Raw genomic sequence first — 27,373 nt, 5'->3', positions numbered from 1 at the left:
CTTTGCTGATACAGTGAAGGACTCTATCATATGTGGTGGAACATAGAACATAGAACAGTACAGCACAGAACAGGCCCTTCGGCCCACGATGTTGTGCCGAGCTTTATCTGAAACCAAGATCAAGCTATCCCACTCCCTATCATCCTGGTGTGCTCCATGTGTCTATCCAATAACCGCTTAAATGTTCCTAAAGTGTCTGACTCCACTATCACTGCAGGCAGCCCATTCCACACCCCAACCACTCTCTGCATAAAGAACCTACCTCTGATATCCTTCCTATATCTCCCACCATGAACCCTATAGTTATGCCCCCTTGTAATAGCTCCATCCACCCGAGGAAATAGTCTTTGAACGTTCACTCTATCTATCCCCTTCGTCATTTTATAAACCTTTATTAAGTCTCCCCTCAGCCTCCTCCGCTCCAGAGAGAACAGCCCTCGCTCCCGCAACCTTTCCTCATAAGACCTACCCTCCAAACCAGGCAGCATCCTGGTAAATCTCCTCTGCACTCCTTCCAGCGCTTCCACGTCCTTCTTATAGTGAGGTGACCAGAACTGCACACAATATTCCAGATGTGGTCTCACCAAGGTCCTGTACAGTTGCAGCATAACCCCACAAGCACTATCTCTTGTGGAATGGGCAGTGTTGCCACTATCTGTGGCAATGGCAACCTGCTGAGTGTATCCACATTAGATATCTGTGTTCCTGGGTGGATGCTGAAAAGTATAATTGTATGCAGCACTAAGAGACCCATCTCTGTACTCTTGCCAAAGCTATTAATGGTACTAGCTTATCTTCTCTGAAGAAGCTCAGCAATGACTTTTGGTTCAAAATAATTGTAAAATGTTGACCATGAATGTACTGAAGGAACATTTTTAACTGTGTATATGACCGCCAAGCCTCCCTTGTCGATTTGGGAATATTTATTTTCCGCCTCAGACAACATTCTTGAAGCAAAGGCAATTGGCCTTTCCGCTCCATCAGGCATTCTCCGGGACAAAACCACTCCCACTCCCTACGGTGATGCATCAGAAGTCACCTACAAGGGCTTAGTTAGATCATGGTGCACCAATAATGCCAAGGAATTGCAGAACCTGTTTTATTTTTGTGAATACCTCCTTCTGGTTTTCTCCCCACCTCCATTGGTGACACTTCTTTAAAAGTTGGTGAGAATGGGGTTAAGGTGGTAGATACATTTTGTAGAAATCTATCATTCTGAGAAATTATTTAAATTCAGAGATGTTTGTTGGCTGTGGAGCCTCTTTGGTGGCTTTTACTTTGTCTTCCAAAGGGTGGAAACCTTTTGCATTCACCCTAAAAGCTAAATAGGTAACTTTGTCAACTTGGAAGGACATTTCTCCCATTTAAGCCGAACCCCTGCTGCTTTAAATTGCTTCAAAATTTCCTCCAAGTTTGCCCTGTGTCTTTCAGGTGTAGCTCCTGTAATTAAAATGTCATTGAGACAAACCACAGTCTTTGGGATGTCCTGTAATAGACTTTCCATTGTAAGTTAGAAAATAGCACGGGATGATGAGACTCCAAAAGTCAAGAATGTATATTGGTATAAATCCTTGTGAATTTTGATGTTTACTAATCTCTGTGGGTCCTCTTTCAATTCCAACTGCTGGTAGGCAAGATTGAAGTCTAATTTGGTCAATTTTAAACCTCCAGCTAGTTTTGCGGTGAGATTTTCAATTTTAGGGATCGGGTATCTGTCTATTTGAGCTCCTCTTTTAACTGTCAATTCATAGTTCCTACAAATTCTTATAATCTGATCTGGTTTTAGGATGGGGAGTTTTGCTGCCACCCATTCTTAAAATTGAACAGGCTTTATGATACTTAAATCTCCCTGTCACTTGAGTTTGACTTCAACTTTATGATGAAGTACATAAGGCACAGGACGAGCTCTGAAAAATGTTGGTGTTGCCTCCGGATTCAAATATATTTTAGTTTTAGCTCCCCTTATCCGTCCTAATTCATATTGGAAAACCCCAGAGTATTTAGATAGATGGTCCTGAAAACCCCCATCTCACAGATTTAATGAACAGAGTTTTGCCAAAAATTGACTGTAGCCAGAAGTTTGGCTGAGGAACAAATTCTATGTCCTTGCTTGTAGTGGCAGGGGGGCATGAAGAGCCAGAAAATTCTGGCCTGTGTCTTTTTGGATGAAAATAACGGTGTGATTCATGTCGGCATGTTAGGCGCAAATCAGATCACGGTCTTCCTGTATTTAGTCACTTTTTGGAAGAGGGAGTTTCAGAGAGGGGCGGGGCCTAAACATGCCAGTAAGCCCAGCTTCACAGTGATTGGGTGCCATCTTTAAAAGGTGCCCCAATCTCAAAGTGATATTGAAGACTCCCCTCCCCCCACAGACATTGGGATTTCCCCACCATTGAAGGCATGTTTTCCCCCCTACTCCCTGCACAACATAGATTGCTGACAATGGAGCATTGGGCCCCTCTCAATGCTCCCTCCCCCATTCCCTCACTTCATGCTCCACCACATTCATGCTGCACTCCCTTCATGCCCCCCCTTCATGTGCCCCTTTCATGACCTGTGAAGCAGCAGTGCTCACCACTGTGCTACCGTGCCACCCTATTATTAATCCAAAAACTCAGCTAATGTTCTGGAGACCTGGGTTCGAATCCCACCATGGCAGATGGTGGATTTGAATTCAATAAAAAATATCTGGAATTAAGAATCTACTGATGACCATGCAACCATTGTCGATCGTTGGAAAACCCATTTGGGTCACTAATGTCCTTTAGGGAAGGAAATCGGCTGTTCCTACCTGGTCTGGTTGACACATGACTCTAGAGTCACATCAATGTGGTTGATTCTCAACTGCTGTCCAAGGACAACTAGGGATAGACAATAAATGCTGGCAAGCCAGTGACACCATGTCCCATGAATTAATAAAAAAAAGGCAACCTTCCCAAATAGTCTCCTTAGCCTGGAGCTATGTACTGCAGATGAACAGCAGAATTTCAAGGTTGGCTGAGTGTCTGCCGATAGACTGTGTTTACTCAGGATGAGAGAACGTTCCAAAACCTTGCATTTTGCCTCATCTCAATTCTGAGTACATCACCAATGCCTGACACAGGAAACATTTTGGAGGAGATATATTTGCATCCATTGGTTGTATCTGTGCTGGAGAGGGAACATGAAGACCCAAGACTCTTTCTTTACTTGCCCCTTTCTTCATTCTATTTTCTGGCTGTCATGTTGACACTGGACTTCATGACATGGGGTGTGATGTTGCTGATGTAACTCTTGTTTTGGTTGTGCATAATTAATTGCATACACAGTGAATAAAAGTGCATTGATTGATTGGCACCCTTTAACCTTCTCTAGTAATTTCCCATGTAGTGTCTTATTAATGGCTTTCCTCAAGTCCACATACCGCATCCAATGCATTTCCCTATCTCGCACATCGGTTTCCCTCCAATTAATTCTGAGATTTGCCAAACATGTTTGTCATTTTTCATCTCCAAGCTGCCTACTTCTAATTACATTTGCTTCATTGAATTATGTGGGGATTCATCATCCTTAATTATGACTCAAAGCTGGTGATTTTTGCCAAATAATTTTGATACTAAAGAGGTAGCCAAGATTGGGATTTAAGATGAAATGTTAGTTGAGCCTATGTTTACCATCTTGGTAAAGGTATTAAAGCCAGTGTTAGGAATGGCTATCTGTAAACTTGATAAACCGCTGATTACCACTTAAAATTCCTGCTGGCACTCATTGAAGAGGCTGGATGGCATTTTTGTGGTTAGTGCTTCAATTAATGCCCACTAATATCAAACAGCTGTTGGCAGTAAACACTATTGAGGACAATTTCCAAGGTTATTAAAGTGATTCTCACCACTTAAAGGGATACTCAATACTTCATGGTCATTGCTGTTAGTACTACAAAGAGAAGTTCTAGAACACATTGTGATGTTTTCTGGGACTAATTGTCGGGCCTTTAACACTCTCAGATCATTTATTGTGGAAATTCTCCGAAGACTTTATTTGCACACTGGTTAGCTCTGCTGCCTCACTGTGCCAGAGAACCGGGTTCAATTCTGGGTGTTTGTCTGTCCGGAGAGTGCACATTCTCTCTCTGTCTGCGTGGGTTTCCTCCGGGTGCTATGGTTTCTTCCCATAGTCCAAAGGTTAGGTGGATTGGCCAAGCTAAATTGTCCCTTAATGCCCCAAGATGTGTGGGTTAGAGGACTAGCAGGGTAAACACATGGGGTTCCAGAGATAAGGCCTGAGTAAGATGTTCTTTTGGAGAGTTGGTGCAGACTCAATGGGCCAAATGGCCTCCCTCTGCACTGTAGGGATTCTATGGGGGCGATTCTCCCATTTCGACCTGCTAATTTTTTGGCGGGTCAGGTCGGGAGATGCAGGCGTGCGCCAATTCGCGGGATTCGAGTATGCATTCCCGATGTGCACACGTCTCCCAGCGTCAGAAATCTGGCACGGTTGGGCCCATGCAGGAAACTGGCGGGAACACAAGGTAACTCACTTTAATCTATTTTTAATGTAATTTAAATGTGATTATTGGGCCCGGGACTGAATGCTCCCGGCACGATAGTATCTCCCATCCTGCCAGTACCAATTCACTCCGGTGGTGTTTAGAGTAGTTCCCACTTTTGGGGAACTAAAGGGAGACCCTGCTGGAGTGAAGGGGGGGACAATTGGGCCCCCAAGGGATCAAGCGGCAGAGGGTGGTGCCCCCTGGGCATGGGTACCCTGGCAATGCCAGCCTGTGCTGCCTGGCATTGCCCAAGTGCCCATGCCCGGGGCACTTTGGCACTGCCCACTGGGCATCGGGCAGTGCCAAGGGGAAGGGTCATGGGGCAGGGCACGGGGGAAGTGCGAAGGGGGTGGGACCAGCTGGGGGGCTAAAGAGGTGGGGGGATCCCACTGCCACTCTGCATTGGGATCCGGTCGGACTGGAGGGAGGCCAGCGATTTGGGCGGGCTGCGGGGGGTATCTGCTGAGGGGATCTGCCTCCCGTGGGGGTGGGTCTGCACGGGTGGGGAGTCTGCCTCCCTGGGGAGTCTGCCTCCTGTAGTGGGGGTCTGTCAGAGTGGGGAATTGGGGGGTATCATCACTGCAGGGGTGGGGGGAGCGGGCTGGAGATCGGAGCACTCCGTTGTGGGGGGGGGGGGGGGGGGTGTGTGGGTCGGGGATGGCCCGGGAATGGTCATGAGGGCCACAATTGTGCTGTGGAGGGGGTTGAGCGGGCAGCATCGTTGGGGTCCGGCTGGCCAGCGATCGAGCTAGCCAGCAAAGTGCAGGCTGACAGTTCGAGGCCACTGCGCATGCACAGAGTTCTGAACTGTCAGACTCCGGCGTGAATTGGTCCCGCCCCTGGGTTTTTCATGATGTTCACGATTGTGAACTCTGCATTGCTCAGAGTGTGGGAGATTCGAGTCTGAACTCCCACTGAAAAAACAATCATGATTTACACCATTTTTCTCACCAATTCTGCATTTAGAACTTTTTTGGGAGAATCGCTCCCTATGATTCTATGAAAAGACCAAAGGCTGTGCCAGTGGGAGAAGCAGAGTGCTTGGCCATCTGCACTTAGGGTTCTTCTACAGACAACATGAAGCCAGCAGAGCAGCACCAGCTACTATAGGTGAGAGGGAAAGGGAGAGATTGCATTCTCTGCCCAACTCCAAAAGGTACAAGACATCCCTCTTTCCTTGGATCTTTCCCACCAGAACCTCCAATCTCACTTCTGAGATACCTGTCTCATTTCATCCTGGATCCTTGAGTCAATCTGCAATATGCTACATTCCAACATTTACTGGAAGTGTGGATCTCACATAGATTATTTCACCAAAAATGCATCCAATTAGCACTCAAGTGTTAAACCTACAGATGTCTGGTTTAACACCTCCTGGAAAATTCAAATTAAGGTAATCAGCAATCAGGACCAAAATTGTTGCAAAATCTTTTCAAATAAGGTAATCTTACTAACATTGCACCCATTTAACACTGGTTTCACCCTTTGGCTGAAATAATCCCCAAGACTTGGCCTAGTAGTAATGTTCACTTCCAGGATTTACTCTGTTCCTCTTTTAAGCGTGGATACTATCTTGGCCACTCACTCCTTTGGCACATATTCAATAGAGGCCTGAAACAGGACTTAATTTTGTCTAAAGGGCCAAAGTCATGGCAGCCCAAGAAGCAAGTGTCATTTTCATTTCTTGTTAAGAGATAATCTCACAGTGGTTGGCTAATTAAGGAATGCATGTTATAGGGACTGTTGAATCACAGGTCTGAGGCAGCGATGCTGGTGGCGAGTTAGGCATCAGGTGATGCCATGGCAGGTGTTGACACCATTTGAAAAACTTGCCAGACCTGCCTTTGTTACTGTCTGCACAAAGAACTTCATCCTTCTACTGCTGCTGTTCCCTTGACTGACAACTCAAAACAACCACAGAGCTCTCTGCATGGCGACAGCAACAATGGTGGAAGGAAGGACATAGGTGGCCCCAGCATTGACTTCCTGCAAGTTCATCTCCAGGCCACTGGGGAATACTGGTAGTTTGTCTTCCCTGGGGATGTTAGGAGAAGTCCAGCCCACCTGACTAAGCAAGATTGGACAGAGATCGCAGAGGTGGTCAACAGCCATGGGCAGCATGATAATCTCTCAGCTCTTTTTCTGCTCTTAACCTCTTATTGTTCCATGTTTTCTCTCAGCTTGCAGTATTATTATTCTTATAGTCCTCGTGGGATCCCTTTCAGTTTAATTGACTTTTAGTCTTTATCCATGGAATCTAAAAAATTTGGCAGCTTCCTTCTTTAATGGAATATAATTATTCCATACCTTTGCAATTTCTCATTAAAAGATGCTATCCTACAGGCTAAAGGGCCAATTTCTGCTTCTATTCTCACCTCAGCTAGCAACTAGATCTGGTTTGTCCAACATACGGGCCACAATCTAACCCACCATGCCGCTCTATCAAGCCCACAGATTCACTATTCAAAACACAGGGAAGTGAGCTGCTCCTTCAATCACCAATAGGCCTATTAGCAGCAAATGTGGGGAGAAACAGTCTGTGATTGGAGGAACAGTGTAAAGGTGAGTGATCATGGTGCATTCTCTCTAACTGTCCTGCACAGGCACCACCCCCAACTAAAGGAACTCAAAGGTCAAGATGGTAGACTAGGCCACAAGGGACAGCAGTGGCAGCAACAACAACCACCCAATTCCCTAGCAGGGCAGAGTAATGAAGAATGTTTTGGCACCATCTCTTCAGTGATAAAAGGTCCAAACCTCCCAGGTCTAGGTGAGCAATGAATGAGGCTGTTTGAGTGAATGTGTCTGTGTGTGAGTGAGTGTGTGTGTATGAGAGAGAGTGCTTGTATCTGAAAGAGAGAGTGTGAATGTGTGAGAGCATATGCAAGTGAATATGTGTGAGAGAGTGAGTGTGTGTATGCATGAGGGTGTTTGTATATGTGCATGAGAGTGAGTGCGTGTGTGCGTGAGAGAGTGGGTGTGTGTGTGTGCGCGCATATGAGAGTGAATGTGTGTATGAGAGTGAGTGAGTGTGTATGAGAGTGAATGAGTGTGTGTAGGAGAGTGAGTGAGAACCCTGAGACTAAGAGCAACCAAATGCACACACCCTTTCCCTCCTCCACCTCCCTCCTGAAAAACATATCCACAAAGCAGGCTGGGAGAGGAGGAAATCCGAGGCTGAAAGGCCACCCAATTCTAGCCCCATTTTCACATGAATTATTCCAAGGCCAACATGGAGAGTGTGCCACCAGAGGGGAGCGTGCGAGGTCAGTGTTAGTTAAACCCAGCTCCTCGAGTCCCCACCCCTTTCCCGATGACCAGGACTTGTGGTGTAGTCTGTCTCTCTAACTCTGCTGCTTAAGTGAAAAGGCAAAAAAAAGGTTTTAGTGATTAACTCTGCTGCAAAGCACTTTTTGATGGTCATTTTTATTAATTACCCTTTTTTCAAATTATCAATTTATTGCTTTGACTTTGATTATTTGTTTAAATTCATGTTTAATATTGTGCCAAACCTTGTCTTTCCAAAATTTGCCCATTGACCCTTTAAGTGAGAAAAAAATTGAAACGTGGCCCCTCTCCTGGGGAAAGGTTTGATAACCTTAATCTAAAACCTATCCTCATCCAATCTGCTATGTAAGATTATTTGTAAATATATTTTCCGTTCTAGTTGGGCCTTCCACCTGATTATATTGCAGTTATCACTCCCTGGGTACACACCATATTTAGCTCATCTACCTGACATTTCGTTACTCATTAGCGGATTTTGCATTGTTTAGTCTATTGCTAGTTTTGTTACTGTTACTGGAGAAGAAATACATTGACATGCTCTGCCAGCACAAACTGGGAGCAAGGAATAATTCTGGCCCCTGCATCTGTAGCCCAGGGTGAACTCAGTATTAAACCTTGGGCCACATTTACATGAGAGGATTGAGAATGGTTAACACAAAAGCGGGGTTAGATACCAGGTAGTTCATTTGGCCTGAATGGTCTATTTCTGGTCTGTAACAACCCATGACTTTTTCTGTGACTGTGGGCATTATTTCTGATAGATTCTGTAGTTTCCCCCAGTGGCTATGAATACATAATATATACATTTTATAGCAAGAAGATTATTTGATGTCTCGCCCAGGAAATTGCAATTCTGGTAATAGCAACTTGCAGACTGCCAGAATAAACAAAATCAAAAATCAGGTGGTAATTCCACCTTTGCTTTAAATGTCAGAGTGAGCATGAATAAACCACATCCTGTAACATAACTTCTATTTATAATCAGTGATGAAATGCAATGTAGAAGAATCCAAATTTATAACCAACATTGTTTATGCTGACAGACATGAACTGCATTGTTTTTCACTCGATTTCTTCGGCAGTCCAGAGCCAAAAGCAGTGCTCAGGCATTGACACAATATTGAAATAAACCTGATCTAAGCTTGCCTCAACTTCAAGCATACAATCATTATTCTTTCAGTTATGTGTTGGTTCCAGACCCTGGCATCAGGATCGAATTTGGGTCACAACACCCCTCAAAGTGGGTGCACTAACCCAATATTGATTTTTGGGAAAACTGAACAATTAAATTAGCAGCCAGAGTGCAGGCTCACCCATCGATTAAGGATGGTGGGTGGGCACCCGAGGCTAGTGAACCAACGACAGACCCTCCTGCGCCGACATATCGGGTGGAATTTTACGACCTCATCGCACACATTTTGCGGCGGGAAAATGTCATTAAATCGGGCGCGATGCCACTAGCGGGAATGGCCATTTTACCGAGTAAAAAAACAGCGCGATCGGGATCCCGCCCAAATTGGGCTAAATGTCAATTTGCATTTTTTTGCATTCATCACAATGTAATTAGTGAGCTTCACTCCCAATCGTCCCAGCTCACCTCCCTCAACCACCTCACTCGCTGCAGCCGGATCGGTCAGGAAAACACCTCAAACATAAAAGTCTCATTCAGGTGCTTAATCAGTGAGGGTGAGCGAGGAGGTAAGTCTCTGTTTTCAAACTGCTCCATACTGCTCGGGGGGGGAGGGGGGGGAGGGTTGTTTCATGGCAGCCATGTTGCGTTTCGGGTCGGGGGGGGGGGCTGCGAGTGTGTGGAAGGGGTGGGGAGCTGCTGTTGTTCCTGGGGTCCAACATTGGCCCCTCAGGACGGACCCGGGTCAGAACGCTGAACTCGGGTCTTAGCGCTGACTCTGGGTCCTAGTGATGGCAGCAGCAAGCACTGTTACAGGTGGGGGATGGGCTGGAAACTCTCTGAAGTGGCAGTGCTGCGGCCTCAGGACTTGTCTGGAGCCACTACTGCATGGGTTCTGGGTGTGTGTGAGTGAAGGGACTGTGTTGCCATTCTGCGATCTTTGGGGGGGATATGGGGAGTGTGTGTTGCTGGGGGTCTGTGGGCGGATATGGGGAATGTGTATTTCTGAGGGGTCTGTGGGGGGGTATGGGGTGTGTGTGTTGCTGGGGGTCTGTGGGCGGGTATGGGGAATGTGTGTTTCTGGGATAAATACATGGGGTTACGGGGATAGGCCTGGGTAAGATGCTCTGTTGAAGAGTCGGTGCAGATCCGATGGGCCAAATGGTCTCTTTCTGCATTTTAAGGATTCTATGATTCTACATCTGCAACTCCAGTCTCCACGGTGTGAGCTGCTGATGGCTGCAAAGAGAGAGAGATGTCCGTTTGCTAACTGGAGACTTTCAGTCAGTGCAGGAGAAGGGCCTGTTTCACCTCAATTAACTACCTTCTGCTTGTGGGCGGTTAGCTGTTCCGGCCCTGAGCCAGCCCTCATGTAAATGCTCCTTGTGCTGGCGAATGGCCTGCCAGACAGCAAAGCAAAGTTACGCACCTACCCACCTCAGTTCCTGTACCCATCAGCCTGTGAAAATGCTTCCCTTAACTTTGCCTTATGTATCGGAGGGATTCTTGCTGCCTCCCTGACTTCTGGGTGGTTGAGATTGTGGCGGTTGCCTTGGCTGACGGACCCCTCAGTTGCTATGGTGGCTGTCAGCCTGGTTTGGTGCGGCCCCGTTGGCTGGTGACAGCAGCAGTGGAAGACACGGGGTTGGTAGATTATCCTCAGGATTTCTGGGAGCAATTTCAGAGGGCGGATATGAGGGTGGAGCTATAGACGCAAACAGAGTTTGGGCTTTCTCTCAACTATTCAAATCAGAGTTTGAGCTCATCTATTTGAATTTTTTGTACCCTCAAAGTGACTTTTCTTTTACTTAATATGTTTGGTGCCAGTGGAGTAAAGAGTCACTGGATTGGAATCTCCAGGGGCTCAGTCTGCTTTTCACTGTGTTACATTTTGTCATCTCTATATTGTCATCTCTCCAGTGTCGATTACAGGCCTCATGTTGCTGATCCTTTATAAGCTTCACATTGTCCAAAATTCAGTGACATGTATCCTGTCCTTGTTCACCCATCTACTCCATCTTTGATGACCTGTTTAGGCTTTACATCCTATTGCTGTAAGCTTAAAATCCTTGCCCTTATCATTAAACCTCTGTATAGTCTTATCACACCTTATCTCTGTGCTCACCCCAGTCTCATAATCCTCCCATCTTCTGTTCCTCTAACAATAACCTGTTGTGCATCCAACCTCCCTTTACTCTATCACTGAGAGCCTTAACTGTCTGAAAATGCATTTGATGCTCCACCTCAGGGTTGTTGGAGCTGAGATTACTCAGGAGTAAATAATAAAACAACATAATCAGAATGGGAGCACTAAAACTAAACCAAACACAGCAGATGTTGAAAGTCTGAAATGACATCTCGAAAGATGTACAGGTTAGGTTGATTGGCCATGCTAAATTGCCCCTTAGTGTCAGGGGGATTAGCAGGGTAAATACATGGGGTTAGTGGGATAGGGCCTGGGTAGGATTGTTATTGGTGCAGACTCGATGGGCCAAATGGCCTCCTTCTGCGCTGTAGGAATTCTCTGATTCTACGAAAAGCAGAAAATGCTGGAAAAACTCGGCAGGTCTGGCAGTATCTGTAGAGAGAGAAACAGAGTTAACAGGGCAAATTTTCCCATTCCGCCCACCACAGGAATCGCGGGCAAGGAGCAGACCATGGAAAAGTCCGTCAATTTCGGGTGGGATTTTCCGGTTTCAGAGCAAGTGCGGCCGGAAAATCCCACCCAACGTTTTACGTCGGAATAAGAGTTTTACCAGCATTTCTATTTTTATTTCTAATCAGAGTGGAAATTGGTGACCACCTCACAACATACTTTGTCTTACCAAGGCAAGGAGAGCTGGTAAGGGTTCTAGAGCACCATTTTAAAACCAGCAAAATAATTATTTAAAGGTTACTGAAGGGAAGAATGGTATAAAATTTGATATGATCGAATCCACTTGTGTATGTCATTGCCTACTATCTAATCATGAAGTATCACTGATGACAGCTATCTGTTAACCGCATCTCCTCACCATCATAGAGAATGTGTCATGGGGAGTGATGAATGGCCTACAGGGATGGAACATAGTGAGAAAAAAATACACAAGCAACTAATGAAAGCTTTAAAATGAAAGTAATAAATGTAATGAAATCTTAATGGCCTCAGCAGTAAAGTGGTTAATGGGACATAATAATATATCATGGGAAATGTCAGTGGTAATATGGCAAACACAAAGATTAGGTTGCAGCAAAATTATACAACTGTCAAAACACAAAAATGGAAAATCAATTCACGCCACTATCCACAGGGCAACATCTGACTAGGTTGGGGACACAAAGACTCCAAGATGATTAATGTCAATATTCAGTTAATCAGCAAAGGCATCATTCAGTTTTACAAAGGGGAAATGCCAGCAAGACAATGTAAGTGCGCCAGTTTTTCAATGTAAATTCAGCTTCCAAATATAATGGATACTATTATGGAAACCACACAAAATTGCATCTACCTCTAAACCTTCCCATTTTAAATTTCATCACTGTTATTCCTAACACCATTTTAAAGATAATAACAGGCCAGTGAACCAGTTTCAATCTGGTTAAGAACCACAACGGTAAAGAGAATGAGGTACTAGCCGAGTGGGGATGTGCCTTATTGCAACAATGTCAAAATAATTTATTTAATATTTTTTGCCATTTTGCTACGAGATGACAGCCACGACTCAGTACTCTGGCCTCTGAGTCACCAGATTCCAAGTTGAAGTTTCACCCCACACTACTTCTGAGCATAAGAATAAAGCCGGAGCTTCTAGTGCGGTACAGAGGGAGCGCTGCACCATCTTTCATGCTGTCATTCAGTTAAATTTTAAACTCCGATCCCGCTTTTGTCTCCCCTGATGGATGCAAAGGTGACCATGATGTGGAGATGCTGGCGTTGGACTGGGGTAAGCAGTGCGGAAGTTAGCTATCAGAGCAAAAACTGATAGCCAAGTTCCGCACACATGGGGATGGCCTCAACCGGGATCTTGGGTTCATGTCACACTATCTGTAACCCCCACGACTTGCCTGGGCTTGCAAAATCTCACTAACTGTCCTGGCTGGAGACAATTCACATCTCTTTAACCTGTGCTTAACCCTCTCTCCACTCACATTGTCTGTACCTGTAAAGACTTGATTACCTGTAAAGACTCGCATTTCAACCATTATTTTGCAAATTGAGTCTGTGTCTATGTATGCCCTGTTTGTGGACAGAACTCCCACTCTCCTGAGGAAGGAGCAACACTCCGAGGGCTTGTGCTACCAAATAAACCTGTTGGACTTTAACCTGGTGTTGTGAGACTTCTTCGGGTGTAAAAGTCCCATGGCACTATTAAATATTCACCCCTCAATCAACATCACAAAAGAACAGATTATCTGGTCATTGTCTGTTTTTTGAGAGTTTCCCGTGTGCAAAGTATCTGCGATATTTCCTACTTTGTGGCAATGATTACATTTAACAAGTACTGTTAAGTGTTTGAGACATCTGGTGGTCATGAAAAGCATTATATAAATCTATGTATCTCTTTCATAACCCATGGCATTTGGTGCCTTTATTCCCACTGTGACTTATTTTTTTTAATTGTGTATACCAGTAGAATATTTCACTTTATGTTCCTTGATTAATTTTGGAGTTCTTACCTTTCTAATAATTTTCTCTCCTTGATTCCTTTGTATTCTCACTTGTCATGCCCTCCTCTAATCCATATATTTAATGTATGCCTCTATTCTTAATGTCTTTACTCAGCTATTGTACCTCATCAGTGTTTAAATTTTTATGTAGAATATTTTTCTTTGGAACTGCGCAACATGTTATTAAATTGCTTCCTAAATTGTTGTTCTTCAATATTGTTCATTTTATTTTCACTAAGTTCTATTCTTATCCCCCAAAAAGTAGCTTGTCTCCAATATATCGCATTGTTTTTTGCCATGCTTATGTCCTTCTCAATTATTACCTTAAGGTATATTATATTATCATCACTATGACCTAGATATTACCCTACTTTTACTTCTCTTATCTGTTCTGGTTCATTCCCCATTAATAGATCCAGTAGCAAATGCTCCATTGTATGGCTTCTCCTGTACTTAGTGAGAAAGGAATCCTGTGCACTTTGTTCAGTTTAGTCTTCCCTTTACCTACCTCTTCTGGTCAATCGATTGCAGAAGAACTTGATTGATTGACCCCTGGATTTTTTAAAAAACTCATTTCCCAGAATTTGTTTTCATATTTCTTCCTTAACTGAAACTGATTTATTTATTTCAAACATGACAGAATAATAAAATGCTACATCACACAGTACATAAATAAGATAAATACCAAATAATATACAGCACATATGTACACCTCCCTTCCACTATTAGGTAGTCTCGAGACCACCCTGTTAATATGACAGAAGATAATAAAGAATCAATCTTGGATACGCTGATTCTATTGTCACTTTTTCTTCTACAGCCATTGGGCAGAGATTGATTCTAATGCCGGAATTTTAGCGGCACCCCGGTCCCGACTCTGGAGGCGGGCGAGACTCAGAGAACGGCATTCTCCGATGGCCTCGAGCAGGATTGTACGAACCTTGAGCGTACATGCCAGTAAACTTCTGCCTTAAGTGTCCAGCTAGCGTGAAAATGGGAAAGTTCATGATCCATTTTTTGGACAAGTTTTCTCACCTAATCTTATGCACTTAGTCATTGAAAATATGGGCTAGACTGTTTCTAGCTACTATAGGCAGTGAGCTGGGCTTAATTTGCCAACCTGCAGAGGGGGCTATTTTGTATGTGCCAACCTCTGATGCTGCACATGTGCAATTTCAGCAGCTGAGGTCTGACAGACAGAAAGAGAGCTGTCAGGCCCTTGCTGCTGCAGGCAGCCTCAACACACCAACTCCCCCTAGACAATCACGGGGACCTGCAGCCAAACATGAGCCCCCCACCAGAGATGCAGCCCCCACCAGCCCCCCACCGCCCAGACCAATCATGCTACCTTCTCCCCCCAATCCAATTGTGTTGGCAGCAGGCCCCTCTCCCTTCCCCAATTGTGTTGCCGAGTGGCAGTGGTCCCCCTTCAGGCCTCACCCCCTGCAGGCCCTGTCCCATAGGCCCAACGCTTTCTGGCCCCGCCCCCATAGCTCCTGCCCCCATATGCCCTGCCCCGGGACTGCCCATTGGGCAGTGCCAAGGTGCCAGGGTAGCACTGCCAGGCTGGCCTTGCTCAAAGGGCATACTCCCACTTGCCCTCGGCCTCCCCAGTGGGCCTCAAAGGCCCTTGGTTCCACCAGTGAGGCCAACACAACTGTTCCCTGTTCATGGGGAGCAGGTGTGTTCTTCGCTGGAGAGAACCTATCCCGGCGAGGCCATAAAACAAAGCAAGCCTGGACGATTGAGCGCTGGGTTCACTAATTGCATGGTAATCCTCATTACAATATATTAGAATAAATTATTTAGACTCTGGCCCATTTCCACCGTGAGAGACTGACCTCCGCAGAAATCCAGCTCTCGTAAAATCCTGAGAGCAGAGAAATCGGGCGTGATCCTGATTTCTCGGCTCTTGCAAGATTTGCCCATTGATGGGCGGGGCTCGCCGTTAAAACTCTGCCCATTGTGTTATCTCCGATAATTAAAAGGTGAAGTTGCCATAGTCCCAGGCGACCATCAGCTGCTCTCCCCTTTGAGGGGGATAACTGACTGGAGGTGATTAACCTGAGGATCACCACACCGCAGGCAAGAGGCAAGGTTCAGAAGGCAGCGCCTTCATGAATTCTCTGATAAGTACAATGACTGCAACTTCCCTTTATCAGCTCCCTCTCATTTCTAAATAAATTGCACTTTGCAATGTTTAACTCTCAGGGCCCGATTTTACCAAAATTCCGCGCCCGTTTTCGGGCGCGGAATCGTGGTAAAGTTGGGCACGGGCCTAAAACGTGGTCCAGACCCAACCCAAGGCCAATCGCGCCTTTCCCAACGGCTGATCCGGGCGCCGATCCAACGAGCGCCGCTGGCCGATTTAAATGCATTTAAATGAATTTGCATGCATTTAAATCGGCATAATGAAGCCCGCGCCCAACTTACCCAAGGATTCCCACTTTACGAGGCTCCGATCTGATCTGCGCCCGCGCATTTACCGTGTTGCTGAATTCAAGTCCGATAGGGCTTCAACTCAGCAACTGAACCACCGAATCGCCCCCGACCACCCTTCGCGGACCGCCCTCGTGAACCACTCTGGCAGCCCACCGCTCCCCCACCACGATTGGACCACCCTGGGACACAGGCCCCGCCAGCAGCCCCCCCCCCCCCCCCCCCCCCGCACCCCCGGTATCAGATCCCCCGGGCCCCCGACCTACCTTGATCGCTGGTGTCCGTCGAAAGCATCTTGCTATCCTGGATCTTGGCCTTGCTTCGGATGTGTAGAATGATGTCTCTTCCCTGGGGGTGGGGGGGGGGGGGTATTGGGGGGGATGTGACATCTCTTCCCTGAGGGGGGGGGGTGGGGGGGGAATATGACATCTCTTCCCTGAGAGGGGAGGGGGGGATGTGACGTCTCTTCCCTGAAGAGGGGGGGGGGGGGTAGGGAGGGGATGTGACGTCTTTTCCCTGAGGGGGGATAGGGGGGGACGTGACATCTCTTCCCTGAGGGGGGGGGGAGGGGTAGGGGAGGTGACATCTCTTCCCTGGGGGGGATGTGGTGTCTCTGCCCCGGGGGGGGTGGGATGTGACGTTTCTTCCCTGAGGGGGGAGGGGGGGGGGGGATGTGATGTCTCTGCCCCTGGGGGTGGGGGCGGAGACATCACATCCCTCCCATCCCCCCCCCCCCCGGGAAGAGACATCACACTCCCCCCCCTTACCGCCCCCCCCTCAGGGAAGAGACGTCAGATCCCCCCCCATCCTCCCCCCCCCCCCCAGGGAAGAGACGTCACATCCCCCCACCCCCAACCAGGGAAAGTCAAAGGCAGCGCAGACAGCAGTGCTCGGGCGCGTTGAGTGCTGTCGGCTTCGAACTGCACATGCGCAGGTCGGTGCTCCGACAGATGCAAATGCGCTAGGCCCCGCCCACTGGACCCACGCCAAAAAAAGGCGTATGGGGGCGCTGGAGCGCGACTGCCGGGCACGGGTCTGATTTACGACCGCACCCGGCACTTAGAGCCGATTTGGTAAAATCGGCCCCTCAGTCCTGCTATTCTGCATCAGTAGTTCCTCCAAACTTATCCTTGATAACATATTCTCATCTCCATTTTCCTTGTTTTATAACAGGCTCTGCATGTATTGCAATACAGACAGTTCAACTATTTTTGAAACAAAAATAAAATATCTGTTTTGCATTATCTTTTATTGTCTGGTCATTTATGCCCTTAGTTTATTTGTCCTATACTCTTCTTTCCTCGTTCTTTTGTATTTAAACTTGCTTCTTTTATTGTAGATTCCTCCTTTCCTGATCCTACCCATATAACTTCTTCCAACATGGGCTTCAAATCACATGGGGCCAAACCTTCCATGGAATGGCAATCACCGCCGGATTTCCAATCCATTTGTTTTTATTTACCTTCGAGCAGACCTACACACTTCTCATCCAGACCTCTGACCCGGGCTTCTTAAAAACCTTTCCCTCCATTCTCAAGGCTCCAAAGCCAGTGTGCAGAGTGGACCTGGCAAGCAAAATCTATCTCGTTGTTTGCTCCAAAAACCAAATTCAAATTGAATCCGATTAATGGTCCCCACAAGAGAGACGAACAAGATCCAAGCTGACAAGAGAAGACATTGCACCCAATCTTGGGCTTGATCTGACAATTGATCTTAGCCAAATTAGGCAAAAAGGCTGAGATGTGAGCTGGGCTTGCTGAGAAATGTGCAGCATATTCCTCCTGGAGTCCTTCAGCGCAGTGCAACATTGTTGGGGGAAGTAAAGCCACTATGCTTTTCACACCACTAACTGTCATATTCTGGTAGGTTTAATTGTTCCAGCCAACTTGACAGCACGGAGACCAGCTGAGAGTGTCAAGTGAGTGAGGGGATAGGGTGGACCGAAGGGAGGAGGGGTTTTCTGGAGGGGAGCTTTGGGTCAGCAGGTTGTGGGGGGGAGGGAGGGCGTGGTTAATAATAGCCGTGGTCAGGTCAGGAATTTGGGGGTGAGGTATTTTGGGTGGTCGGTTGGGGGGAGGTTTGTTGGGGATGGAGGTTTTGTGGGATGGGATTATTTTTTACTAGTTTGGAGGGTTTAGTCTTGGGGGGATATTAGGGGTGGGAGTTAGTTGAGTGGTCAGGAGGTTAGGTAAGGGGTTAGAGAATGTAGTTGGATGTTCAGGATGTCGGGACTGTGGGAATTATAAGAGGGTGGGTGATTTGGTCAGTGTGTTGAGGGTAGTTGGGGTTTCGGGGATTGGGGGTGGAAGGATAGTAAAAAGGTGGGGGTTAGGCAGTGGTTTGGGGGTTAGTAGGGGGGGTAAAGAGGGGTGATTGGGCATTGGGGGCAGTTGAGAGTGGTCCAGCTGGGGTTGGTGATGAGTCAGTGCCATAATGACCCAGGAGTTAGAATGATTTTAATTCTTCTAACTTTTCCTGGGTAATTAGCTGCTAAATAATTGCAAACCATCTAAAGCCTCTGACTTTAACTTGGAATTTCAGAAAGTTCCCAATGCGGGAAATTGAAACTTCCAGGGCGCTTCTCATTCATTCCTTTCATGAGGACCTCTGGAGGATTCCCCAGCCCATCTTCCAGAACATCTCTGGGGCATGACCCTCTGGTGAACAGAAGATCTGGGCCACAACCTTTACCAAAATCTATCTTCACCCATCAGAAGACATCCTTTCCCTCGAACCAGGTGGCCAACAGTCCCTTTTGGACGTTTGTTCCTGGCTATAGTGCATGTTATCTATTCTGCCCTAACCTACCACCACATTTTTATTTGCTCTTCCCCTCAATCCTCCATCAGCCTTGTGAGTCATGATGTTCGGCTTGCAATCTGATTATCTTCCCTGCAATCTTCCCCCTTGTCCTCCTCACAGGTACAAAGTATATTGTATCTGTTGAACAAGACCAGTGTCTGCACAGCCTCATTCTCAACTTTTCCTATGTCCCTATGATCCAGCTTCCTTTCAGACAGTCATTCTCTTCAGTCCTCAACCATTTGTTCCTTCTGCTCCCACATTAAATTCCTTGGGGAAACTATCAGGATCATGGGCTGGCTCAAACCCCCCTGATATTTTAGCTGGATTAGTGGGGGTCACAGTGCCCCATGAAGTCCAGTCCCTAATGTTTGTCATGAAGTTGAAAGATTGAAATGGCTGAACAAACTTTTAAAAATACTAATTCAATTAATTTAAGTTCCACATTGCATATTTTGAAAGATGCAGAGACTGACACAAACAGATGATCATAAAATCCCTACAGTGGTGAAGGAGGCCATTCAGTCTATTGAGCCTGCACCAGTAACAATCCCACCCAGGCCCTATCCTCGTAACCCCACATATTTACCTTGCTAATCTCCCTGACACTAAGGGGCAATTTAACATGGTTAATCAACCTAACCCACACATCTTTGGACTGTGGGAGGAAACCAGAGCACCTGGAGGAAACCCATGCAAATATGGGGAGAATGTGCAAACTCCACACAGTCTCCCAAGGCCAGAATTGAACCCACATCCCTGAACCTGTGGGGCAGCAGTGCTAACCCATTGTACTACTGTGTTGTTTATGTTGATAGATGACATTAGGGCTTAGCTTCTTCTGAAATGCAAAGAGGATCAGCTATGTGCATTTTCCTGTGCCACCTAATATCAGATGAATCTTTCTTTTAAATTTCACTAAGCAACAACCTATGCAAAGTCAGTAATTTGAGGGACACTGATTGTTTAATTATCTTGAAAGCTGCTGTAATGTGTATTGCTAATAATTTGAAAAGGTCTGCAATGTCCACAAAGGATGGAAAATTACTGAATAGTGTTTAAAACAGATGTGCAACATCAGGGCAGACTTCAAACTTGTGGTTTGAACAATAATTATACACCAAACAGATGATTGTAGCTTAAGGTAGATTTTGAAAGGACAGTATGAAGATATCAATGAAGCCTTCTGTCACCTTGGAAAGAAAGGCTTAAAAACCATTCTAAAAAGCGATTCAGGTCCGCAGCCCCAACATTTAGTTAATTGATGAAGGTATAGTTGATTGTACGTTGACTGCAAGGTGGGTAATTATATGTATAACTCCTTGTAATGTATTTGTGACTAACGGGTATACTGTAAACCTAACAGGTCTATTGTATTTTTAACATTATCCCTATCAAACTTATTACGGACATTAGTGTATAATTTGAACTTAAAGTGTAGTCCCATTATTTTTCATAATTCTCATATTAAAACATCCTATTGTCAAGGGTAGACGTTTACATCTTGCAGCAGGAATCTGATAGTTATCCATATTTGGGGTTTGATTGTTCCCTAGCACAATAGCTGCTTGTATGCTTTGAGGTAAGATTAATTCATACCGTGAACTCTGCAATTTACCAACATATCTGCCAACAACTTGTGACTATTTACAACACAAGGATCATCATTAGTTTGCATCCCTGGGATGGCTATTCATCAAACTCAATAGGGTATTGAAGGCATTTGAAATCTGGCAATGAAAAGAAAAATATTATACTTGAGAGATGAAAAGAATCCCAGTGGTGTCTGAATTATATGACAAACACATATTTATATCATGATATCACCAAGGGCAAGTTTGCTTCGGGAACTTTCTTTTAACCTATTCATTGTTAAAGGATAATGTTCCAATTAAGAGCAATCTTTCTTCATTTTCAATAAATGTTCTTTTCTTTAGCTGCAACCACTTCACTAATTGTAAGAAAGCTTGTAGTTGGCAGGTCAACTGAGTAACTGCCAGTGCCAGATGCCTTGCCAAGAGATTTATTTTTAACTGTTGAATGAGGGGAATTGGGTACAATTTATTTTTCTTTTATCCATACCTGGGATGTGGGTATTGTCTGTACCTTTAAGACTTGATTACCTGTAAAGACTCGCATTATTTTGTAAATTGAGTTTGTGTCTTTATATGCCCTGTTTGTGAATAGAATTCCCACTCACCTGACGAAGGGGCAGCGCTCCGAAAGCTAGTGGCTTTTGCTACCAAATAAACCTGTCGGACTTTAACCTGGTGTTGTGGGTCTTCTTACTGTGTTTACCCCAGTCCAACGCTGGCATCTCCACATCATTGCTGGCTGGGCCAGCATTTATTATCCATCCCTAACTACCTTTGTGAGGGTAATGGTAAACTGCCTTATTGAACTGCTGCAGTCCATGTGGTGTAAGTACACCCACAGTGCTATTAGGGAGGGATTTCCAGGATTTTGACCCACCAACAGCGATATATTTCTAATTCAGGATGGGGAGTGGCTTGAAAGGGAACCTCCAGGTGGTGGTGTTTCCAAGCGTCTGTTGCCCTTGTCTTTCTAGATGGCAGTGGTTGTGGATTGGAAAGGTGCTGCCTAAGGAACCTTGGTGAGTTCCTGTAGTGCATCTTGTAGATAGTACACACTACTGCTACTGTGCATTGGTGGTGGAGGGAGTGAATGTTTTTGGATAGGGTGCCAGTCAAGCGGATTGCTTTGCCCTGGATGATCTAAAGCATTATGAATGTTGTTGGAGCTGCACTCATCCAAACATGTGGAGAGTATTTCATCGCACATCTGACTCTTGCTTGGTGGACAGGCTTTGGGAAGTAAAGAGATGAGTTACTCTCTGCAGAATTCCCAGCCTCTGACCATTGTGCAATCATTGGCGAACATCCCCATTTCTGAACTTAGGATGGAACTAAGATCATTGATGAAGCAGCCAAAGATGGTTGGACCTAGGACACCACCTAGATGAACTCCTACAGGAATGCCCTGGAACTAGGCTGATGTACCTCGAAAAACCACAACCACCTTTGTGCTGGGTATGACTCCAACAAGCAAAATGTTTCCCTCCCGATCCCCACTGAGTCCAGTTTTGCTTTATTTCCTTAATTTTAGGCAATTTTCACAGTAACTTCATTTCAATGTTAACATATGCCTATTTGTGACATTAATAAACATATTTTTATATATCATTTAGTATTTTTGAACACTATGGGCCCTATTTTACCATTTTGATTTTAAGTGCTGGACGGACTTAAAACTAGGAGTGTTTCAGATCCGACTTTTAGACCTGTTCTTAGGCGCCCCCACATGCACTCTGCCTGCAAAAATATCAGTGATTCCAAATCGTGCCGCACAAGTCTGTGAGCGGGGCTTAACGTGCCCGAAACCCTGCAGCTCCGATCGGCGCCTCCAACTGCGCATGCGCAGAAAAAAAAGATAGAATGCGGCTTCCCTGCCACATCGCTCCCAGGCCAGATAATGCCTCCCCCTGGCCCACACAAACATTTCCCCAACCCACAACATTACTGACCCCCTTATCCCCCCACACCCCTGCCACCCAGACCAATCGCGGGTCCCTCCTCCCCTTCCCCTCCACTGATTACAGACAGAGTGGCAGCAGACCCACCTTCCCCTCCACTGATCACAGGCAGAGTGGCAGCAGACCCCCCTTATGCCCCACCGATCTCAGGCGGAGAGCCATCGGATGCTAGACCCTTACCTCCTTACTAACTGGAGCGCTCGAATCAGACTTCTACGGAGCATGTCTGTTTCGTGCCGATTCTGTATGGGCGAACGTGGTGGTAAAGGGGGAAGTGCTGCTAAAGTTGGGCATGCGGTCCATTAAGTCAATTTAAATGCATGAAAATGCATGTAAATGGCTGTTGCGCCCATTTCGGGTGCGATCCCAATCACGGCCATTTTCGGGCCTTGGCAAAGGGGGAACTGGCGCAGGTGCGGGCGTGGATTGCGCTATTTGCCTCACACCCAACTTTACCAAGTTTTCGCGCCCGAAAATGGGTGCAATGCGATGGTAAAATCGGGTCCAATTTCCAAATTACCACTTTGACATGAAAGAGATCATAAATTGTTTAATTCAAATCATACTTTTTGCTTATTTAAATTGGAGTTTGCTTAACCAAAAACATGGCCGCCACAGATCACATGATTTACAAGTTGGCTACCGTTCTAGAAACCTCTAACTGTAATTACAGATCAAAGCTCTGCACCCAATCTTATGGAATCTCAAACCTATCATTGTGTGCACTATTGCAATTAATGAAACAAGGGAGCAGTCTGTCTCTTGAACCTGGACTTCAAAAAGGATGGAGAGCAATCAAAACTTGTTATACCTGTGGAGGCATTGCAAGCCACTATCTATCACCTACGAAAACAGTGGATTTTGATCAAAGACATAGACCAGGACTTTCCAGCCCCACCCGCCACCAGAATTTGCACGTCCCACCGAAAGTCAATGAACATAAAGCTGGCCCCCTGCACCTGGTCCCTCCACGGCAGGACGGGAAATTCCCAGCCATAGAAACTGATTGTTAACCTGAAACCGTCACAGTAATGGCAACACCACATGACATAAGCTCCTTTGGCCCTTGGAGAGTTTTACTGTTACATTCCTGGACTCCCAGGACAATCTGCTGTTATCATCCAGCCTGTCAACACCAAAACAGGCTGACAACCAACCCTGCCTCAAGTCTAAACCTCTTTGAAGCCTCGTTCTCTGGAAGGTTCCTGCCAATGTCTGTAGAGCAGACCAAGTCTCTGTATACCAACCACATCTTGCTGTGTCGTCACTAACTGTGAAGGAATTTGGCAACTCCTGGCTGAATCCACCTTAACTGTACCTCCCACATGAAGGAACCCTCACTGGACTCTGACATTCATACCAATTAATATCCCTTTTTTTTGTGTTTTAAGTTTCTCCTAGTTGCAAAACTCTTTTCTTTCCTATCTCCTTCCTGTGTCTGTGTGTGTGTGTGTGTGTGTGTAGTTGTAACGACCATCCCATTGGTTCCAATGTATGAATAAATGATTTGTCTGATTGAACTCTAAGTAGCGCTTGCTGACAGTCGCTTGAAAATTAGCTTTGCAAACAGAGGGCAAAATTTTCCCGCCTGATCGAGGTGGGGGAAGGGCCGGAAAATGCAGCAAGCTGTTCAAAAATCCATTGACTTTGATGGGACTGGAATATCCTAGCAGCAGGAGAAGATGTAAAATTCAAGAAGCCAGAATGAAATTAATTCAGGTATAGAACATAGAAAAGCTACAGCACAAACAGGCCCTTTGGCCCACAAGTTGCACCGAACATGTCCCTACCTACTAGGCTTACCTATAACCCTCCATCTTACTAATTTCCATGAACTTATCCAAAAGTCTCTTAAAAGACCCTATCGAATCCACCTCCACCACCACTACCGGCAGCCGATTCCACGCACCCACCACACTCTGAGTGAAAAACTTACTCCTAACATCTCCTTTGTACTTACTCCCCAGCACCCTAAACCTGTGACCTCTTGTGGCAACCATTTCAGCCCTGGGTAAAAGCCTCTGAGAATCCACTCTATCAATACCTCTCAACATCTTATACACCTCTATCAGGTCACCTCTCATCCTTCGCTTCTCCAAGGAGAAAAGACCTAGCTCTCTCAACCTATCGTCATAAGGCATGCCACCTAATCCAGGCAACATCCTTGTAAATCTCCTCTGCACTCTTTCTATGGCTTCCACATCCTTTCTGTAATGAGGCGACCAGAACGGGGCACAGTACTCCAGGTGGGGTCTGACCAGGGTCCTATACAGCTGCAGCATTATCTCCCGATTTCTAAACTCAATTCCTCTATTGATGAAGACCAGTATTCCATACGCCTTCTTAACCACAGCCTCTACCTGCGATGCTGCTTTGAGTGTCTTATGAACCCAGACCCCAAGATCCTTCTGATCTTCCACACTGCCAAGCGTCTTACCCTTAATATTATATTCTTTTATCCTATTCGACCTGCCAAAATGAACCACCACACACTTATCTGGGTTGAAGTCCATCTGCCACTTCTCCGCCCAGTCTTGCATCTTATCTATGTCTCGTTGCAACTGCTGACATCCCTCTACACTATCCACAACACCACCAACCTTTGTGTCATCAGCAAACTTGCCAACCCATCCTTCCACTTCCTCATCCAGGTCATTTATAAAAATCACAAAGAGCAAGGGTCCCAGAACAGATTCCTGGGGCACTCCACTGGTGACCGACCTCCATGCTGAAAAATACCCATCTACAACCACTCTTTGCCTTCTGTGGGCAAGCCAGTTCTGAATCCACAAGGCAATGTCCCTTTGTATCCCATGCCCCTTCACTTTCTCAATAAGCCTTGCATGGGGCACCTTATCAAATGCCTTGCTGAAATCCATATAAACTACATCTACCACTCTTCCCTTGTCTATGTGTCTTGTTACATCTTCAAAAAATTCAATTAGGCTCGTAAGGCATGATCTGCCTTGTACAAAGCCATGCTGGCTATTTCTGATCATACTGTTCCTCTCCAGATGTTCATAAATCCTCGCCTTTCAGGATCTTCTCCATCAACTTACCAACCACTGAGGTTAGACTCACTGGTCTATAATTTCCCGGGCTATCTCTTCTCCCTTTCTTGAATAACAGAACCACATCTGCAATCCTCCAATCCTCCAGAACCTCTCCCGTCTCCACTGATGATGCAAAGATCATCGCCCGAGACTCAGCAATCTCTTCTCTTGCCTCCCACAGTAACCTGGGGTAGATCCCATCCGGTCCCAGCGATTTATCTAACTTGATGCTTTTCAAAAGCTCCAACACTTCCTCTTTCCTAATGTCCACATGCCCAATCTTCTCAGTCCACTGCAAGTCTGCACTGCAACTACCAAGATCCTTTTCCACTGTGAATACTGAAGTAAAGTATTCATTGAGTACCTCTGCTATTTCTACCGGTTCTATACAGACTTTCCCACCGTCACATTTGATAGGTCCTACTCCTTCACATCTTATCTTGGAGAGTGGTGGGACTTGAGGAGATTACAGAGATAGAAAGGGAATGAGGCCATGGAAGGATTTGTAGACAAGGATGAGAACTTTAAAATCGATGTTCTGATGCAAGGTCATCAAGCTAAAACGTGTACACTCTTCCTGTCATAACAGATGCTGCCAGTCCTGCTGAGTATTTCCAGCATTTTCTGTTTTTATTTCAAACTGGCAGACTGCAAAGCACCACATGATGTACGCAAATGAGTTAAGCTGGAATGTTAGGCAGTAAAGTGGCAATTTGATTGAAAAAAAATGCAAGGTGCCAATATTCTGCACTCTCTCAATGTTCACTATAGCCAGTTTGAAGCAGACTGCAATTATCTACGATAGGTATGCCTGGAACCTGTGATCAATGGATTTGTGCTTGGTTTCTTTGCAAGTCCAGGTGTTCCTTCTCAATTGCATCTATATCATACCTTCTCGAGTCACATCAGCTTGTTGTGCACTGAGTCAGTGTCAAGTGGAAATCAGCCAAGGAATCATTTAAAAAGATGTCAAGGACTGATGGTGTTTCTCACCTTGTTCCCCAGAAGTTGACAGATTCCTTTGTCTGGGGTTGGCTCCATCTCTAAATCAATGACTTGCAGAAATAAAGAAGCATTAAGATGGTCATTTTAGAAGAGAAATGGTAAAAAGTGTCCTATTTATATCGTGTGTAAATGCACCCAAAGAGAATGGTGGGACCATGATTCACCTCCAGACTTTACCAAATCGTCTCAGTGTAAATAGTGATATAAATGTAATAACAAACCTTGCATCCTGCATCCCTTTGACTCACATCATTCCAATGTTCCGTGTTCCAATGTTTAAGACTGAGCATCTGTAATGTTCTAAAAACAAGGGATCATTTCATAACCTGTATTCAACATCATTCTCACCATTGAATGTCTGTAGCCACATTGGTTTTAAACATTAAATGTTGCGTCGCTCAGTAATTACTCAAAGTGAGGAAGGGTCAAGGGTCCCTCACCTTGTTTTACTGCAATAACTTTTTGTTTAATACATAACAATGGCCGAAATTCTCCAGCTGTCCTCACCGTCAGCCGCTGCCAGCGAGAACGGAAAATTTGGCGCTCAGCCAAATCTCCATTCAATGCAGCGGGATCAGAGAATCCCAGCTGAGGGCGAAGTCGGAGAATCCGGCCCAATATCTTTGCCAATTTAGCGTGTACTTACGGTATATGTTGTATAAGGCACTAAGTCAGACAACTTTTTTTGAGTTTAACATAGAAAGAGAATACTTCTATTATGCTAGAACCAACCTGGGTAAAAGTAACGAAAATATGTTCCAACCTCAGCTCACACAAGCACACACATTTGAAGTTCACACATACCAATACAAGATACAGAGTGGGGAGGATGGATTTGGCCAAATTGTAGTTTATAGTTTTTTTAAAGTTTATTTATTAGTGTCATAAGTAGGCTTACATTAACACTATAATGAAAATCCCCTAGTTGC

The sequence above is a fragment of the Mustelus asterias genome, chromosome 2 (assembly GCF_964213995.1).
Source record: "Mustelus asterias chromosome 2, sMusAst1.hap1.1, whole genome shotgun sequence".
NCBI lineage: Eukaryota > Metazoa > Chordata > Chondrichthyes > Carcharhiniformes > Triakidae > Mustelus > Mustelus asterias.
Note: the sequence above shows the minus strand (reverse complement) of the source record.